This window comes from Piliocolobus tephrosceles, chromosome 6, assembly GCF_002776525.5.
Source record: "Piliocolobus tephrosceles isolate RC106 chromosome 6, ASM277652v3, whole genome shotgun sequence".
NCBI classification, from domain to species: Eukaryota; Metazoa; Chordata; class Mammalia; order Primates; family Cercopithecidae; genus Piliocolobus; species Piliocolobus tephrosceles.
In genome coordinates this window covers 18,655,956-18,677,104 of record NC_045439.1, presented here as the reverse complement: position 1 = coordinate 18,677,104, position 21,149 = coordinate 18,655,956, and the positions used below count along the sequence as shown (strand labels likewise).

The window sequence follows — 21,149 nt, the reverse complement described above, 5'->3', positions numbered from 1 at the left end:
GCAAGGATGTGGGGTTGAGGAGAGATTGTCGAGTATGTTGGTTATGTTGTTGCTTTGGCTTGTTTTTTATCTCTAATGCCAAAAAAATGAACGAACAAACAAAAGAGTTGTTTTCATAAGCCAGTGGGAGAATGTATTTGCAGGAGCAGTTTGATCAGATGAGAGGGAAGGGGATCATCACTGGCATCAGGTCTGAGAGAAGGGAGGAGGGGACAGAATTCAGTTTGCAGGCGGTAGCATCGGCCCAAGGCAAGAGGAGAGACATTCCTCTGTTGTATTAGGAACAGAGGTAGAGGCAGTGGGTTGCATGGGAAGAAGGTGTCTTTTGATGGCTTTGTTTCCTGCTGAGAGTGAGGGGGCAGCAGGAAGAAGAGGCAGCAGTTTGTAGAGAGTGAAAGAAGGGATCTGAAAGATTTCAGCAAGAAGTTAGTTCTGCAGACACCAGGTGATAGATATAGTTTGGCTGTGTCCCCACTCAAATCTCTTCTTGAATTGTAGCTCCCATAATTCCCATGCATTGTAGGAGGGACCTGGTGGAAGATAATTGAATCACAGGAGTGGTTTCCCCCATACTGTTCTCGTAGCAGTGAAGAAGTTTCACGAGATCTGATGGTTTTATAAGGGGTTTTCTGCTTTCACTTGGCTCTCATTCTCTTTTGTCTGCCGCCATGTAAGGACGTGACTTTTGCCTTTTGCCTTTTGCCTTCTGCCATGATTATGAGGCTTCCCCAACCATGTGGAACTGTAAGTCTATTAAACCTCTTTTTCTTTATAAATTACCCAGTCTTGGCACAATCTTGGGCCTCATCCCTTCCCAAGGTGCTCTTGGCTTGTATGAAAGGATTTGTACCAGCATCACAGGAGGTCCTTGATGTAAACAGCGGTCCAGGCAAGAGGACTTCATTTCCCGTCTCCAGGCAATTGTCTGCCTTAGCAGATTTGGAGATTTGACTGCCTCTTTGAGGCAAACCATTTCTCTCTTCCAAGAAAACCATGAGGTTTTTTTTTGTGTGTGTGAGGAAAATTGTAAAGTCATTGTAGAGGGAGAAATGGGACTTGTTGGTCAAAGGATACATAATTACAGTTAGATAGGAGGAATATATTTCAAGGGATTTATTGTGCAGCAAGGTGACTGTAGTTAATACACATATATTTTGTTCTTGAAAAATGTAAAGAGAGAGGATGTTACGTGCTCTTGCCACAAAATAACTATGTGAGGTAATGCATTTGCTAATCAGGTATATATAACTATTCCACAATGTGTATATATCAGTGTGTATATATACTGTGTATATATGTACTATATATTCTCCAAGATGTGTGTGCGTGTGTATATATATGTGTATATATATATACACACGCACACACATATACTGCATCATATTATATACATGATAAATCATACAATGTTATCTGTAAATTTAAATAATAAAAATACTAAAATAAAATAAAGCCACACAAATAGGAACAGACATTTTAGAGGCCTTGCTAAGTGTTCTGCCTGGTGATGTAAACTGTTATATGCATTTGAGCCAGAACAATGCCTCACTGGGTCTGTGGCATCGGTTTGGTCTGTTTGCATTCAGATGTCATGGGGTCTGAGCTGTCACTTGTTCTTCAGGAGATGTCTGTACAATTGTCCCCTGTATCCATAGCAGATACATTCCAAGACCCCCAGTGGATGCTGGAAACCCTAGATACTACCGAACCCTATATATACTATGCATGAATTTCTATTTTCCTCTTCAAAATTTCACAGATAAAAGATTCATTCTTAGCATAGATCTTAGCAACTTCGGCATATGACAGCATATAGAACTTTTACTTCTTCACTTAAAGGAAGCACTTGTTGGCATATTCAAGCTGGCACCATTCTTACTCTTGCACTTTGGAGCCATTATTAAGTAAAACAAGGGTGATTTGAACACAAACACTGCTATAATGCAGCAGTTGATCTGATCACCGAGATGGCTAAGTGTCTAACAGGCAGGGAGCGTAAACAGCACTGGACAAAGGAAGGATTCACTTCCCTGTGGGAAGGCTTGATATCTCATCAGCCTACTCAGAATGATGTGCCATTTTAAACTCCGGAATTGTTTATTTCTGGAATTTTCCATTCAATATTTTCAGACTGCAGTTGATGGCAGGTAACTAAAACCACAGAAAATGAAACCCTGGCTAAGGGGGGACTACTGTATTCTTACTTAAATTTGATTCTAAGTCAGGAGGCTGACTAAACCGCATAAAGTAATTAGCAAACTGTCCGTGACAAGTAGAGACAGAAGTTCAGAAGAGAAAATGCAGCAGTGGTCAGAGTCATCAGGGAAGTTTCTAAAAAGGATGTACTTGGAGGAGGCCTTGAAGGACAGAGAGGATTGGGGAAGTGAGGGGGAAGAACAAGCATTTCCCGCCCACGAGGGGTACAGCTTTTATGTGATTTCTCTGCACGCTGGTCTGGCTTCATCACTTACTGACTGCGTGGCCTTTGGCAAATTACTTAACCTCTGTACACCTTCTTTTCCCTAACTGCAGCGAGATCATATTGGTACCTGTCTGTAAGGCTGTACTGACGTAATTCTTATGATGTTCTTACCACAGTGCTTGGGTCATATAAAAGCATCCTGTAAGGATGACCAATATATTTTTTGTTTTGCTATTTTTGTGTGCTAGAATATTAAAAGAACAACTATTTCCACATTCCAAAGTGAACATGGAGGCCATCAAGAAGGACTGGCCAAGAAGATGTAAATGGACACTTTGCAACTCCTGGCCCTCACTCATCCCGAGGGAAGAAAAGGATCATAAGTACACCATTCCTAGGGGAAAAAGGTTTGTTTTAAGAGGCTGTGGGTGTGCTTTTGGTCTACCCTCCCAAGGGTAAGGGTGCCCCTCACCTCAAGCTGAGAAAAGGGCCTTCATAAGGACTGCTTGGATGGGCCTGGTGTCTGACTCAGACCCGAGAAATACTAAAAACACAGACTCTTCCCCTCTGCTAGTGGAGAGGGGATGCAGCACCTCATTGACCTGGATCCCAAAGGTTTATTGGCATTTAAAAAAAAGGCCTGAGTGTTTCCTGTTGGCCACATCTAGGCCAAATGCAAGAAGGAGCCAGCAAGAGGACCCATGAATGTCACTATCAACAAAGACCTCAGGAAAATAAGATGGAAATGCCTAAGGGCTGAGGAAGGAGCTCTAAGTGGCCAGTTAGAACCAAGATGCATTCACACACATCAAGGGAGAATCAGGTAGGGAATGACTAATCAAGGTATATGCTGATGTCACACTGACACATGGAAGGTCTTGGAAGGTCTTTTCATGATCACAAAAGACAAGAGTTTTTTTCCCCTGGATTTCATTCAAGATTTGTTTCCTAGATTCATCTAGCCCTACACGGTAGGTATAAGTGGGTGTTGGAGGGAAGGAAGAGAGTTGTAGAGTTGTTTTCTGATTACATCCCGCGGTGTATGTTAGTTCAATGTGCTGATTATAATTGTTATTATTATTCTATTCCAATTACCTTCTTCATTAGACTTTGAACAACAGGAGGGCAGAAATCCCATCTTGTTCATCTGTATATCCATAGCACCAGCACAATACCTGAAATACCATGAATATTTAATACATTAATGTTCAATGAATGCACATGTCAACATCCCACAGGAACTGGGGGCCCAGTATGATTCCAAATGGAAGTAGTCCTTACTCAGAGTGGACAACCAGATCTGCTGTCTCCCAGTCAGGGGAAAGTTTTACCAAACACAGGCCATCTCTAATTCCCTTTTAAATTGTAGTCAATGTTTTCACCCTGAACTTCAGACTTGTATAATTATACCTTATAACATATGGCACACAAAGCTCCACGAGAAGGAAGACCCATCAAAATTTATAAGGCAGAGTTTGCATCTCTGATTTTAAATGGGCTTAACCTCTCGGATTAGAGTAGGTTTTCTATTCCTGGGAGAGAGACGAGCTTTCAGGAATTCCAAGAACAATCAGGGCAGCAGTGCCCTCCAGCCACCGTCATATTCAATCTCGGCTCAGCTGGAACCGAAGATGGGGCCCAAGTGTGCGCGGGTTTCTGAAAGAAGAAAGCGAACATGTTGGCCGATCACAGTGGACTTTTGATTTTTTACAGGAAAAGGAGAAGAGGGCAACATAAAAGATTGAGAGTCAAATATAGAGACACAAAAAGGTGCCTGTTTAACACAGAGATGAAGCCACTTTCTCAGAGGGGACTGGGTGAAGTCAGCACAGGATGGATAGCAGCAGCCCCACCCAAGCCTAGGATCCAGCTGCAGGGGCTCTGGAAACACTTAAAAGTAATCAGAGAAACAGGGAGGTTCCTCAGGCCTCAGATGCACCTAAGGAAAGCTGAAATCTAGGCAACTGCCAAAAACAGGATGACACTAAAGTAGACAGGCTCTGTGCATCTAGAAGGAGAGTACAAGCTGATAAATTGTGACGTGTTAGCCAGGACTGGCCAGGGCAGAGAGAATTACGGTGCCTAGCAGATGAGAGAAGTGTATGCTCTCCTGGTCCAGGGAGATTCACATAACTTCCAATGACCTTCTAATGCTTTATCAAAAGCATCCATTCTGTACTCACCAAATAGTCTTCTGATTACCAATTTAGCTTCCTGGATTTGGGGAAGAGTTTTAAATAATCCAGAAATTGGTAGGTATAATATTCTCTGCAAGTGAATAAACTTGGATTTTGGCTTATATATCTGATGTTAGAACAGTCTTTCTCTAAGAATAACTGTAGGCTTTTGCAAATCCACCAAACTGTGGTGATGCATTGAGGGCCATCCTCAGTGGATGTGCAGCCAGTAACAAGTCTCTCTGAATTTATCCTGATTGGTTTCTTGTTTATAAATCATTTAGAAATACTAATAAATGGCATTAACCACACACACACACACACACACATACCACTCACAGAGAACTCTTACTCATACTTCAAGGCCCAACTTAAATGCTACACCTCTGAGAACTTTTTCTGCTTAGTCAGTACCTTGCAGGACAGCAGGGTGAATAAAGGAGACCATAGAATAATTAATGGAATCTTAAAGAACAACTTCTTACAAACTCTTTTTAGCTAAAAAAACGCGTTCAACCAAAAGCTGATAAGGAAGCCAGTTGGTAAAACATACAAAGTGAAACTTCTCTGGCTGAAGAAGGAATAGGAAGCCAGGAACCGTTCCCTGGGCTTCCCCAATCCCTCTTATCACACTGAAGCCCCTCATACCACACTTTGAAAACCCCTTATCTGGTCTAACTCTCATCTGACAAATGAGAAACTGATCTGGAATCTAATGTCAGGAAACAGTTTATGCAATCATGTCATGTGGTTCTCACAAAGCATAGATGATAAATAACATGACATTTATGCTATCCATTCCCAGCCTTGGTAGGCATAAGTAATTAATCCCAGATGTGGCCTCAGAATCCTTCTCAACACACTGTTCCAGTAAGCTGCTAACACTTGATTGAAGTTGACATGTAAGACAAACTTATTTACCATTCCTATTTGAAAATTAATGTTTTCCTGTCCTAAATGTTAACATATTTTGTATTTATCATATCAACCCAAGTAATTAATATTTCAAAGTATACAAAAGGCTTTAATATTATACACAACCCAATAGAAGTCCTTTTTTCATCACCTCTCCATTTAGGTAATGGTCTTGAATTATGCATTTTGGGAGTTGACCTTCCAAATCTAGTGGTGTTAAGTAAATAACTACTATCTAATTACATTTCCTTTACTAGATTAAAATATAAAAATAAACATCTAGATCTCTTCCTTGGCGGTGGTGTCAAAGCCACCTCAAAAATAAAAAGGTGGGGGAGTATCTTCTTTTTAACTGACTCAAGTTTGGTTGATTCAAGCTTAAGATTTTAAAAAATGGCATATTAAATTCCAATTCTAGCTGAGCTATTCTCATTTTTTAAAAAATATGCAGCTCTTCTTTATTAAGATTTTTTTTCTGGGGAAAGAAATGAATGTTTTCAGCCAATTAATTTAGCTGATTTATATACAGTGATTATGGACAATGGCCTAGGTGAGCTTTAAGACACAGCATACAGAGAGAGAACCAATCTCTTTCCCTAGATTCCTGCCTAGGCTTTTAAAACAGGAATGTCTTTCCTCTTGAAAGAACTTGGGAGAAAGTGATTGTCCTTTTTACTATCATTTTATTCAGCCTGCCCCATAGAGAAGGAGTCACCTATCTGCTTGATCAGGTTAGGACCAATCACTTACGCCCACTTGGTAGAGTCTTCACCATCTCTCTCATTCCCGGGGCCTGCTGCAACGTTGACTGTATATAGATTCTCCCCTTCATGCAATGATGCTTATGCAATACTTTAGCCTTCTAAAGTTGACCACACTAGAGAAGACAGCCCTTTCCTTTCTCTGGAATTAGGAATGAGCCCTGCCAGAGATCTTCCTGTTACCTGTCTCAATTTTTAGCAGCAAATTCATTTTGATTTTTTGGCTTTAAGGTATAAATCTTCAAAGGATTGATTTATTTGGAGGTCTACATGAATATCTGATTAGCTTCTCCATATATTGATGTATTTCATGGCGAAGAAGGGAAGAATTTTCAAATCCTCAGGTTAACTCTGAAGTCAGAATATCCATTCTACTGCCATTGTTTGAGGGCTAAAATAACTATGAACTTATGATAAACTTTCTTCCAAAAATCTACCTGTTGAATACTTTGACTTTCGGCCCTTATACATAAATTTTTTTCAAGATCTTGGAAATCTTTATGGAAATGTTTTTGCTTCTATTTTAATAACAATAATTATAAGTGTATAAAAGAAATTATTCATATAGTAGCACAAATTCAAGTAGTACTAAATGGCCCAAAATGAAAAATAAGTCTTCTTTCCCTCTCTGCAACCAAGAGTCCCACTACTCAGAAGTAACCACACATAAATGCTTCTTTAGTGTAGCTCTTACTGACTTACTCCTTAATATTAAAATGTGTGTATACCTTATTCTTCTAATTTGATAACTTGAAGCATTAGGTACTAACTGCATACTTTGAAAAATGAGGAATTAATTCATTTGTACCACCTCTCATACTCTTTTATGTTTCTGCCAGCCACTTTTTAAAATTCTGTGAGTTACATTCACATGTCTAAATTATGAATTTTTAGTCCTGAAACCATTGACTTTACACCAGGTCTTGACCCCTTAACTTTAGAGAGTATGTTAGGAAAAGGAAATTAGTGCCCCTACATTTGACTTAACATCTCCTCATAGTCTTCTAACTCCTGCCTCCCATCTGCCCCTCATTCCAACATGTCATTAACTTTATATGGTCAATGTCAAGGTTTATAACATTTATATTAATGTTAAAAGCATACTAAGGCTGCATGCTTTGTTTATAAGTTGATTCCAAACTGAAAGCCAATAGCTAGCTTTAACAACACATGATTATGTATATACTATTCACTGCAAGCCATGAAGTATGTAATTGGACCAGCAGAGAAAACACTAATACTAAATCACTAAACATGTTCTGCTCAAAGGAGAAAGTAATTATCAAAACCTCGGAGGAGTAGAAATAGAGCAGCATATTTGAAATATATATACATAATAATTAAACCATATACTTTCACTGTATTACTAAGATCACTCAGTGTCTTCCACCCTCTGTTGGTTGAAGGATATCATTTTTTTCTTGGACATATTTTCCAGGGATCTTTCTACTCCATGTTTTAGTGTAGACTAACTTATTTCCATACCTGCTGCATTTTTTTCATCCTGGTATTTCTTTTTATCATATTCCTGGGTTGTGTCCACTTTTTCTTATATCCATGTCTGCAATTTTCTTGGATATTTTTTAATTGAATGTTTGATTTTAAGATAATTATAGATGTATATACAGTTATAAGAAGTAATACAGAGAGATTCCCAGGTACCTTTTACCAAGTTTAACCCAATGGTAATATGTTACAAAACTAGAATTCAGTATCAAAACCAGCAGATTGACATTAACACAGTTAAGATTCATAACATTTCCCATCATCACAAAGATCCTTCATGTCGCCCTTTTATGGTCACACTCTTCTCTCCCACCTTAACCCGTGGCAACCAGTAATCTGTTCTCCATTTCTATAATGTTGTCATTTTAAGCATGTTATACACATGGAGTTATACAGTATGTAACCTTTGGGAATTTGATTTTTTTACAGTCAGCATACTTCTCTAAGGTTTACCCAATTAATTGTATATATCCACAGTTTCATCATTTTTGTTGGTGAATAGTGTTTCATGGCATCTATGTACCAGTCTTGTGTCATTATTCATTATTTATAACATTATTTGTAGGTTCTATGTAGATGCTCTTTATCCGGTTAAGTTCCCTTAACCGGATTTTTTTTAGAGGGAGTCTCACTCTGCCGCCAGGCTGGAGTGCAGTGGCACTATCTCAGCTCACTGTAACTTCCAACTCCCGGGTTCAAGCGATTGTCCTGCCTCAGCCCCCTGAGTAGCTGGGAGTACAGGTGCACACCACCATGCCCAGTTAATTTTTGTATTTTTGGTAGAGATGGGGTTTCACCAAGCTGGCCAGGATGGTCTCAATCTGCTGACCTCGTGATCCACCCGCCTCAGCCTCCCAAAGTGCTGGGATTATAGGCATGAGCCACTGCACCCAGCCTTTTCTGAAAGTTTTATTATGAAGACGTGTAGAATTTTATCAAGCACTTTTTCTGTATCAATTGATATGACTAATTTTTTTCTTCATTAGCTTGATAATAATGATGGATGATACTGATTGACTTTGAAATATTGAATCATCCTTGCATCCCTGGAATTTAGCCTATGTGGTCATTTTTATGTATTGCTGAATATTGCTAATAATTTGTTAAGAATTTCTGCATATATATTTATTACAAATATTGGCCTTTAATTTTCTTTTTTTGTATTGTCTTTGTCTGATTATAGTATCATTGAAAAATAGCTTCATAAAACGAATTGAGAAGTGTGAACTCTTCTTGTATTTCCTGGAAGAGATTGTGTATTAGTGATGTCAATTCTTCTTTATGTGGATTTCATTATGTTTATTCTATTTGAGTTTGCTTAGCTATTTGAAGCTGTAGATTTATGTCTTCTGCCAAATTTGGAAAAATTTCAACCATTATTTCTTTGAATACTTTTTCAGCCCTGCCCTGCTCTCTTTTTTTCTCTTTTTAGATAGCCAATGACACAAAAATTAGATCTTTTGTTGGAGTCTCACAGGTCCCTAAAGTTTTATTCATTTTTATTTTTAGTCTGTGTTCTCTGTTTCTCAGACAAGGTCACTTCTATCTTTTTTTTTTTTTTTTTTTTTTTTTAGACAGACTCTCACTCTGTCTCCAGGTTGGAGTGCAGTGGTGTGATCTCGGCTCACTGCAACCTCCGACTCCCAGGTTCAAGTGATTCTCCTGCCTCAGCCTCCCGAATAGCTGGGATTACAGGCGCACACCACCATGCCCAGCTAGTTCTTGTATTTTTAGTAGAGATGGGGTTTCCCCATGTTAGCCAGGACGGTCTCAATCCTCTGGCCTTGTGATCCACCTGCCTTGGCCTCCCAAAGTGCTGGGATTACAGGTGTGAGCCACTGCGCCCAGCCTATCATCCTATCTTAACAATAGAAATTACCCACTTTATAGAGGAGATAGAAATATTTTCATTCATTTTACCCTGTCCCTTCTATTATGCCACTGAGTCTGCCAACTGAGCTTTTTATCTTGATAATTATATATTTTACTTGTAAAATATCCATTTGGCTTCTTTACATGTTCTATTTCTTTGCTGAGACTTTTTATCTTTTCATTTGCTTTAAGCATGTTTGTTAATACTCACTGAAGTACTTTTATAGTGGCCCCTTTCAAATTTAGGTAAGTCTGATACTGAGATGTGACAATGTGCGAGCAGCCCTCACTCTCGGCGCCTCCTCGGCCTCAGCGTCCACTCTGAGGGCGCTTGAGGAGCTCCTCTCTGGGCTGGCTGAGGCCGAAGCTGCCTCCCTCTGCTTGTGGGGAAGTGTAGAGGGAGAGGCGCGGGTGGGAACCAAGGCTGCGCAGGGCGCTCGCGGACCTGTGCGAGTTCCGGGGTGCCGGCGCAGGCTCGGCGGGCCCCGCACATGGAGCGGCCGGCTGGCGCCGCCGGCCCAGGGCAGTGAGGGGCTTAGCACCTGGGCCAGCAGCTGCAGGGGTTGTGCAGGGTCCCCCAGCAGTGTCGGCCCGCTGGCGCTGGACTCAAATTCTAACTGGGCCTTGCAAGGCTGGCGACCTGCAGCCCGCCTTGTCTGAGCTCCTCCCCCTGCAGTGGGCTCCCGCCGGGCCTGAGCCTCCCCAACTGGCACCGCCCCCTGCTCCGTGGCGCCAGTCCCATCAACAGCCCCAGGGCTGAGGAGTGCAGGCGCCGCTTGGGACTGGCGGGCAGCTACACCTGCAGCCTGCAGCCCTGGTGCAGGATCCACTGGGTGAAGCCAGCTGGGCTGCTGAACTAGACGGGGACTTGGAGAACTTTTATATCTAGCTGGAGGATCGTATGTGCACCAATCAGCACTCTGTGTCTAGCTCAGGGCTTGTAAATACACCAGTCAGCACTCTGTGTCTCACTCAGGGTTTGTGAATAAACCAATTGGTACTCTGTATCTAGCTAACTCTGTATCTAGCTAACTAGCACTCTGTGACTGTGTGTCTACCTCAAGGATTGTAAATGCACCAATCAGCACTCTGTCAAAACGGACCAACCAACTTTCTGTAAAGTGGACCAATCAGCTCTCTGTAAAATGGACCAGTCAGCAGGATGTGGGTGGGGCCAGATAAAGGCATAAAAGCAGGCTGCGGGAGCCTGCCAGCAGCAACCGGCTGGGGTCCCCTTCTGCAGTGTGAAGGGTTTGTTCTTTAGTTGTTTGCAATAAATCTTGCTGCCATCACTCTTTGGGTCCATACTGCCTCTGTGAGCTATAACACTCATCGGGAAGGTCTGCAGTTTCACTCCTGACAGCAAGACCATGAACCCACCAGAAGGAAGAAGCTCCAGACACATCTGAACTTCTGAAGGAACAAACTCCGGTACACACCATCTTTAAGAACTGTAACACTCACTGGGAAGGTCTGCAGCTTCACTCCTGAAGCCAGCCAGACCATGCACCCACTGGGAAGAACCAACAACTGCAGACGCACTTCCTGTAAGAGCTGTAACACTCACCACCAAGGTCTGCAGCTTCACTCCTCACCGCGAGACCACGAACCCACCAGAAGGAAGAAGCTCCAGACACATCTGAATGTCTGAAGGAACAAACTCCGGACACATCATCTTTAAGAACTGTAATACTCACCGCGAGGGTCCACAGCTTCTTTCTTGAAGTCAGTGAGATCAAGAACCCATCAATTCCAGACACATTTTTCCAGACATAGTATCTGTGTCGTTTTGTTGGCATCTATTGGTAGTCTTTTTTCATTCAGTTTGAAAATGTCTTGGCTCTTGGTATAGATGATTTTCACTTAAAATTTGGATATTTTGGTTATAATATTATAAGACTCTGGTTCTTATTTAAACATTCCATTTTAGTTGGCTTCTTCCAACATCACTCTGGCATGGGATGGGGGAGCACCGAATGTTATTACTGCCCAGTGGGGGTAAAGTCCAAATTTCCCACGTGGCTTCCAGTGACACCCAAGAAAGGGCATTCCTCATTATTGCTGAGCTGCGTGGGACCTGCATCTCCCTGCTAGGTTTCCATGGATATTGTCCTGTCCAGGAAGAATAGGAGTGTCTTATTGCTGTTCACCACATGGCTTCCTTAACATATGGGTAGGGTGCAGGGAACAAAGGTAGTCTCATTACGATAGAATGGTGGTGAAAGTCCTGCTCTCTACTTACCCTTCTTTGACACCATCCTGGTAGAGTATTGGGTTACCTCATTATAGCGCAACAAAGGTGAAAATCTGGGCTCCCCATGATGCTCTTTGCTGGCATGGGTGGAGGTGGGGCCTCAGGTTTTTTTCCTGTGGTGTTTGGCTTAGGCAGAGCAGTTACTGTCTAAAAGTTTCCTCTCTCACTTGGCTGAGTTTCCAGTCCTTTGGCTAGACAGAGCAGGCTTTGGTCAGGGCCTTTTTCATCTGTTCCATTTATGTTACTGGGTTGCCAGCTTCTTCAATTCCAAGACTGAGATATATGAGACAAAAAAATTCTTGAGGTCCTTAGCTGGCCTACCTTCTTTTCTCGAGCTTCCAGAGTCGTCTTATGTTTGTTTGATATATTATGTCCAACGTTTTTGGTTGTACTTAGTGGAGGAAATAGGAAAACGTATGCCGCTCCATCTTCTGAGAAATTAAGTCTGAAATTATTTTGTATTTTTCTGGAGTACATATATATTATTTTCAGACGGTAGCTCTTAGAGGTAAAATATCTGAATCCTTGCATGTCCAAAAAAGATCTCTACTTTGCCCTCAGTAGATACATATTTTGTCGTGAGAATAAAAAGACTTTGAGGTGGAATCCCCTTTAGTTTCAGCTTTAATGTGTAAAGAACTTGGAAATTATCACTCCCATCTTTACAATAAGAAAAGGCTGAAAAAAACTGAAATTAGTGACTTGTCTTGGACCCACCAGAGAACTGAGATCTCAGGGCAAATTATCACCTTGAAACCTGGAGAGGTGAATAAATCCAAGTCCCAACAGGTATCTGTTTGCTTGCAAGACAAGTCACTGGAGTCATAAACAGGTAGGAACACTTAAATGGTAATTTTGGCAAATAGTTCAGTGCTAAATATACTAGCAGGAGAATGAGAGCCTCCTAAGGGCCACATTCCTAAGTTTTACTTCCTGGAATTCAACCAGGTTTTCATGATGAAAAGCCAAGAAAAATCCTCTAGTTATTCTGGCAAGGACAAGGTGAAAGGAACCATTGTCAGCATTCTTCATAACAAAGGCCAGAGGATTTTACCAGAGTGTTATTCCACTTGGGGCAAGGGCATTTTTTCCCACTCCAGTCCCCTCTAGCTATCCTATCTCACCTCAGTCAGGGAGGTTAGGAAAACTAAGAAACACCTGTGAAGGTCACAGCGCTGAGACACAGTTCTATTAAAAGAAAGAGATTTAATCGTAAGATTAGAGAATGCTTCCCCTCCCCCACATTTTGCCAACAGAACAAAAGGACTCCTGTACAAAGAATGGATTACATCTGAAAGAGCAGCAAAGTGTAAACTCTTCCTGAGGAGAAGTACTTAGGTAAGCCCAAACCAACAGAGGAGACAAAATAAGGTCGCTAAAGGAATTCAAAGTCTGGCACCTACAGCTACAGTAAACATTAAGCACAATCCAACTCCTTGCCAAATTAGCATAAAATTTCCCATGAAAGGCCTATTTACCTCATTTCCTTTATCCTACATGTGGAGTTTTCAACAAAAAATTACAAGTCCAAAAGGCAAGAAGAAACACAGTTTGAAGAGACAAAGCAAACATCAGAACCAGACGCATATATGACATGGACGTTGGAATTATCAAACACATATTTTTTTAATCATTGCAATTAATATATTAAGAGCTCTAATGGAAAAAAATAGACAACTCGCAAGAAGAAATGAGTAATGCAAGCAAAGAGATGGAAATGCTAAGAAATAATTTTTTAAATACTAGAAATCAAAATCATTGTGTACTCATTTTCTAGGGCTACCATAATAAATTATCAAAAACTTTGTGGAATTAACAGAAATTTATTCTCACAATCCGGAGGCCAGAAGTCTTGACATCAAGGTCTTTTCAGATTTGTGTTTTTCTGGAGGTTCTGAGAATCTCTTTCTTACCTACCTCCTTCTGGTAGTTGCCAATAATCCTTGTCTTTAGATGTGTCTCTCCAGTTTTTGCCTCCATCTTCATATGGTGTTCTCCTCTGTGTCTCTTTGTATTTTCTCTTCCTCTAAAACTACAAGTCACTGCATTTATCTTAAGATTTAATTACATCTGCAAAGACATCTGCCACAGGTGTTCCTGGTTATCCATGGCGAATTGGTTCCAGGACTCCCATAGATACTAAAATTCATAGATGCTCAAGTCTCTTCTCTAAAATGTCATAATATTTGCATATAACCTGTGCACATCCTCCAGTACAATTTAAATTATCTCTGGATTACTTATGATACCTAATACAATGCCTATACATCACTTCATTCATGTGGATTCAATGGAGTACTCAGTGTGCAGTAAATTCAAGTTTTGCTTTCAAGAGCTTTGTGAAATTGTTTTTTTCCAAATATTTTTGATCCACAGTTGGTTGAATCCACCAGTGCAGAAACCATAATGTGGAGGGCCAACTGTATTTCCAAATAGGTACTGGGGGTTAAAACTTGGACACATATTGTGGGAGGAACACTGTTTAACTCACTACACATTGTAAAATAAGTGGATAATATCCTTTACGTACTTAACAGTAGACTGTATGAAGTCAAGAAAAGAACCAGTAAGCTTAATGAAAGGTCAATAGAAAGTTCCCAAATTAAAATGCAGAGAGAAAAAAAGAATAAAAGAGAACAGAACATCCAAGAACTGTAGGAAAATTCCAAAAAGTATAATATACATGTAACTTGAATAGCAGAAGAAGAGAAAAAAACAGCAGAAGATATATTTGAAGAAATAATAGCTGGTCACTTTCTAAAATTAATAACAGATATCAAACCACATTTCTGGGAAGCTCAGAAGACATAAATCAAGAAAAAAACCCCCAAAATCTACAGATAGACGTATCATATTCGAACTGCAGAAAACCAAAGACAAAGGGAAAATCTTGAAAGAAACCAGATTAAAAAAATATGTTGACTATAGACAAACAAGGACAAAAATTAATAGCAGGCTTCTCATAAGAAACCATGCAAGCAAGAAGAGAATGGGATGAGGAGTTTGGTGTTGTAACAATTCTAGATTCAAAATAATTTTCCCATTGAATTTTAAAAATGGTGTTCCATTTTATTCTAGCCACAAATGGTGCAGGTGGATAGTCTTACATCAATCAAAATTGTGTTCTTTTGTAGGTAATGTGTTAAGTCTTTATGGATGATTTCACATTTTTCTCATTCTTGAAGCTTTAAAATTTTAATAGTATGTATGTATTAGTGAACATTTGTTCATGCACCCTGTTCAGTGCTGAGAACATGCAATCTGAAAACATGCATTCTTCTTTAGTTCAGGAAAATATTGATTCATTATTATTGTACTACTGCAATTACTATTACTATTACTACTACTGCTGCTGCCACTATTATTAATATCATCTTCTGCTATTACTACTACTATTACTACTGCTATTTTTAACATGATTTTCATCATCATTGTCATCATAATCATCATCATCGCTTCCTCTTCATTTTCTCCATTTGCTCCTTCTATAAGTCCTTTCTATTCACTGAGTGTTGGAATTCCAGACTGATCTTCTATATTTTGCACTCACAATTTTAATTTTCAACAAATCCTTTTATTTTCTGATTGTTCCTCTTTTAGACAGCTTGTTCATGTTTTATGGATTCAACATCTTAGAACATTTTTAAAGCTGGTTTCTGTTTCCTAAATTGATTTGTTTCTTCTGAGTCAGCTATTTTGTTTGTTCATTTCTGTCTTCTTTTTGGGAGACCTTTTTCTTAAATCTTAGGTTGTCCTTATTTATCAACCTTTACATTGATAAATGAAAAAGTAGGTTGTTGAAATAGGTGGCTCACAAAATGTTCCTCTGCCTTATGCAAATCTATTTGTGTAAACAGTCTTTTAACTTTCATCATTGCTTCCTGGTGTCAACTTTTTGTTGGGAAATAACAAGGTAATGCCCATACTTTGGTCCAGGTCAAGCAGGAGAGTGTGGTGTTTCTTACATTGTCCCCTTCTCCAAGACCAGTGTGGTTGTAGAGACATAGATGGTCTTAGAGTCCTGGGAAGTGAGTGGCAGCAGAATGAGCAGAAAAAAAGTCCAAGCAAAATGAGACAGTTGAGAATTGGGAGGAGCAGAGGAACAAGCCATGCGGTGGACCTGTGAGAGGTCAATATACAGCAACTCTCTTTTTGCCAACTAGATTACCAAGAAAGTCTTTGGAAGAAAAGGGGGACTAGAACCTTCAGATACATGAGTAAACACTGTACAGGAGTAGCTACTCACTTCCCTCCTATGTTGTTGTTCTTGAACTTCAACTTGCTTTGTTGTATCTTTTAGTGTAAGAGACCTAAATCATTGGTAACAGGAGACAGCATAGAAGGTGAAATTTCAAACTTTATATAATAAAAAAATGATTATCTATAAGTAGTAACTTTTTACTCAGGAAAATATAAAGTAGAAGTCATGGAACAATAGAGCACAATGAATGAGGCATGTAGATCAGCCTAATGGCCTCAATTTCCAATTTAACTTAATTTCTTAGATGCTAAGGAAAATAGGAGACCAAACTAGTTACATAATTCTGTAGACCAGTTCTAAGTGGGGGACAACGCATTTTGTAAAACTGAGTTTTAAAAGTAATTTCTGATGTGGTGGCTCACACCTGTAATCCCAGCACTTTGGAAGGTCGAAGCAGGCGGATCACTTTAGGTCAAGAGGCCAGGAGGCCTGGCCAACATTGTGAAATTCCATCTCTACTAAAAAATACAGAAATTAGCCAGGCACAGTGGCAGGTATTTGGGAGGCTATAATCCCAGTTAGTTGGGAGTCTGAGGCAGGAGAAATGCTTGAACCCAGAAGGTGGAGGTTGCAGTGAGCCTGGGTGACAAAGTGAGACCCTGTCTCAAAAATTAAAACTGAAAAAAAAAATAAAAGCAATTTATCATGTCAGACTTAAGGTGAATGGAAATAAGCAACAGGAAAGATAATAGCAGCAACAATAGTAGTGATGATTACCATTTTTTGAACACTTGGTATGTGCTAGGCATCATGCCATACACCCTACATGGATAAAAATCACATATCTCCATTGTGTAACTGAGGAAAGAGACAGCCAGAAACTCTTAATTTGCGAAGACCACAGGTCTAGTATATTGCTAAAGTAATATTTGAAACTGCATCTGTCAATCTTCAAAGACTGTGCTGTCAGTTCCTAGACCCAGCTGCCTCTTCAAAAGGCACGGGGCTATGACACTGACATAATTCAGCAATGGGGCTTCTGTGAGTGACTGATGTCATATAATGCAGACACGGGTTTCATAGGACACACCAACCCTTTATACACTGTTTCCCACTTAATTTGAACAGGTAGCACTTTTCTATAAACTATATCTCCCACTTATGTCAGCAATAGTTTACAAAACAATGGTTTACAAAGTGAGCACCAAGAAAATAATCACATGATTCTAGACACTTAGACACAGCAGAAAGTAGAGAACTCCTTAGTCTTTTTCAGTTTTGCCTTTTATATGATGTAAGGTACAACTCCTCACCCTCCATCAATATGTGTTCCCATCAATGCTGCGTACCAGGTGGTGGAGTTAGATGGCCATGACACCTTTACACACAGCCAACCCTATCCCCAGCTCCCTCCCCATTAAGGCCATTGACTTTCGGCCCTATCGTGTGCCCTTAATTTTTCTACCAAGCCTAGACTTGACATTTTTAAAGGGAGCATGATTCCACAAGTCCGTCATTATTTCTTTATGGCTTATACAATGTTATTTCAATATTGTTTAAGGTATTTTGAAGTGTTAATGAGTAGAGAATGTTTAGATGGTAGAATCCAATCTAGATAATTAGTATTAATTCTTATGAAAATATTTTTTCTTTCAACTTTTTACATTAACAAAAATGCACCCCCGCCATGTACACATACTTGCTTCTATGATATGACAAGCAACAGTAAAATGTCCTGTGATTCTCCAAATGAGACTGGTGTGTTTTCTCCAAGTCATGCCAGGCCTCCTAGTTGCCTTGGATGTTCAAACTGGGGTCTTCATACTGGGGTAACCCCAAAAGTCCTATTGCAGAATCGTTCCTCACTAAAAGCTGAATGAAATGGGACGGTTTGGGCAAAAAGTTTCTCTTGGCCGTGTGAATATCTTAAAATGCAGTGTGACTATACACGGTCGACTGATCTCCATAAATAGTTAATATCATTGCCTTTCACTTCCAAACCTATCCTGGATGGGGTAGTAAAACATATGGTCACGCTACTGCTATGTCACCCTAACAGACATCAGATGTTTATTTCTGAAAGCATTTAATGCAGTTTTGCTTTCTGAAATCATGTTGGATTATACTTGTGATTCTGGACACATAGAGAAGAAAGTAGAAAACCCCTCAGTCTTTTTTACTAAAAGGACCTTTGCCATCTATATGGTGTGAAGGGCAACTTATTCTCCATCTGCGTCTGTCCATCTCAATGCCGAGTACTAGGTGATAAAGTTACATGCCCGTGATAACTCTACTGCAGCTGATTTGTGTTTATTTTCTTTTTTAAAAATGTGGAACTTTCCAGGTGTCTTGATTACTCATCAAAACTATCCCAGAACATTCCCTAATTTATGGAAATCAAATTGTTTGTTGTTTGAACTCTTTATCTAAAAGTCTATCAGCCCCAAATGAAGCTAATTATGTAATCTAGTCGTATCTCTAGCCATAGATAATTTAGCCATTTTTCTAAAATATATAGAAACTGCTAATACAAGGTTTAGAGGACACCAATAGGCTTATCTACCTCTTCCCTCTTTTATAACAGTCTCCTCCCCCTGACTCCTACTGTGAAAGCAGCCATTTTGTTAAATGAAGGCCTGTCCAGTGGCCGCAACTGATTGGTCTAGAGGCAGATGCTTGACACAGCCTGAGCCAAGCAGAGCAAACTAAAGTGCTGCCCAAAAATCTACTGATTGAGTCTCAAAGAGAGTCCTTGATTCTCCGGGTAACTGAAAGCTCTAAGGTATAAAGCTTTGGAATTGTTGGTGGTTGTCTTCTGACCTAATGGAGAAAGACAGAGAAGGGAAGGAGAGAAAAGGAGAGGGCAACAGTAAAGAATGAAGCCAAAGGCAGCAAGAAGCAAAGACTGGAGATGAAGAGAAAGCCCTGGTGACCTTGGAATTCCTGCTGCTTGTCATTTCTGAGCCTAGCTGCCTCCCTGTCTTTCCTGTCACTTGACCATTCATGTCTGCTACAAAACATCCAGATTCCTGCCCATAAATTTCCCCTTTGTCCTTAAGTAGAAAGATTTTGCTTTCTGTCACCTTTGATCAAAGAGTCCTATTACAAGAGGTTAATGTATGTGTCCCATTTAAGAAGAATCTTATGACAGGAAGTTCACAGAAAAACTACATAGTTAAAAGCCTTTACTTTACAGTTGAGATGCCCTTGAGCAATCTGCTGCCATTTCCCTCTTACAATTTAGGAATCTAAAGGCAATCTTTTTATAGCCCCTCCTCACATTCTATGTATCCCTAGAGCCATTCAACCACCCTCATCCTTTTAACTGTTTCCATCAGGGGAAATAGCAGATACTTTTAAAGAGGTATAATTAAGTTAAAATGAGGTCACTGGGGCGGGCCCTCATCCAGTATGACTGGTATCCTTATAAGAAGAGAAAATTAGGACATAGACATGTACAGAAGTGAATACGATCTGGGGACGCAGGGTGGTCATCTGTAAGCGAAGGAGAGAAGCCTGGAAGAACCAGTCCTGCCAACATCTTGATCTTGAACTTCTAGCCACCAGAATTGTGAAAAAAATAAGTTCCTGTCATTTAAGCTTTTTTCTGGCAGCCCTAGCAAACTAACACCATCTGTGTTAATCAGGGTTCTCCAGAAAAACTGAAATAATAAGATGAGCTGTAGTCAACAAGTTTAAGACCCAGAGGAAGAGTCGACGATTCACTTAGCGTTCAAAGGCAGAAACAAACCCCGTGTCCCAGCTGAAAGACAGGCAAGAGGGGCTTCCTCTTATGCTTTGGGTTCTGTGCAGGCCTTCGTCTGATTGAGTGAGGCCCACCCACATTAGGGAGGGTAATCTGCTTTACCATATATTCAAATGTTATCTCATCCACATGCACCTTCACAGACACACTGGAATAACGTTTGACCAAATGTCTGGACACCCTGTGGCTCAGTCAAGTTGATGCCTAAAATTGACCATCATACCATCTCACAAAATGAGAGCTATTAACCAACTAATAGCCCAAATTATCAAAACCAAGTTCCATCCAGGCTCTCTATATGCATAAATGCGGCATAGGAAATAGAGCCACCCCTGATCCCAGAAAGATCCATAGATTATGCTACCAAATTACACAAAGTTCCAAGTGCAACCATCCTGCCTGCCAGTAACTGTAAATTTCTGATTCTGACCCCATCAGGATGCATCAAAGGTACCCAATCTGCAGGGCAAGCTCTCATGCAAGGGCAGTGCTTGGAGGCACTTCACTTTTTAAGGTCCTGCTTCACTCTCTTTCCTCTAATATAGTGCAATTTATGAAGAATGAAAGGAGATTCTACATTAAAGTCATCATTCAGCAACTGGAAGTATACCTCACTGCAGAAGAGGGCAATCCACAAAGCTGTTATCCATTGCACGTGTCCCTGTGGTTGGTCAGCACGCTGTCGGCTCTGCTTATTCCACGTATTTTTGGCAGTCAGCTCCCTTCAGGGTTGGCATGTGTTATGGTAATGGCTATACCAACTGTAGTCCATGAAACACGGCTGAGTGTAATATAAGGGGCTGCATAAAGGAAGCTTTGGGTGGGAACTTTGTGAATTATCAGAAAGTAATTATACCCGTGCTTTACAAGTTGAAAGTGTCTGAGACTTTTGACAAAAGAGGAAAAGAGAAAACCAACATCCTTTCCTGTGCTCATTACCTTCTTCCCGTTAACTATTCTAGATGTATATTTTCCATCCCCACACATTGAACTACTTTCTTCATCCTCCAAGTACTTACGCTTTGAAACTTCTTTATGAAATAGAAAAATAATCAGTTGTTAGAGATGCCCATTTTGTTTTCAGATTCAACATAAGTATATTCAACACTGAGATACCTGGGTAAATGCAAGATTATTAAAAATAATTGTCAGGCAAATATAGGCAGGGATCAAGGTATAAAAAAGAGAAAGGATGGTTAAACAGGCCATTAGCTCATCCAAAATATCCTGAAAGAAATGAGGTGGTTTGGGCAAAACTTTCCTTGGCCCTATGAA

The 21,149-nt window shown here is 40.2% G+C and overlaps 1 long non-coding RNA gene across 1 annotated transcript in view; it reads right to left on the bottom strand.

Annotated features, from left to right (window-relative positions):
• Window positions 1–3,516: 3,516 nt before the first annotated feature.
• Window positions 3,517–21,149, bottom strand: part of LOC113225064 — a 60,394-nt gene continuing 42,761 nt past the window's right edge. Inside the window, exon 3 of the long non-coding RNA XR_003309675.1 lies at window positions 3,517–3,597. This is a non-coding gene — a long non-coding RNA (uncharacterized LOC113225064). The remainder of the gene's footprint in view (window positions 3,598–21,149) is intronic.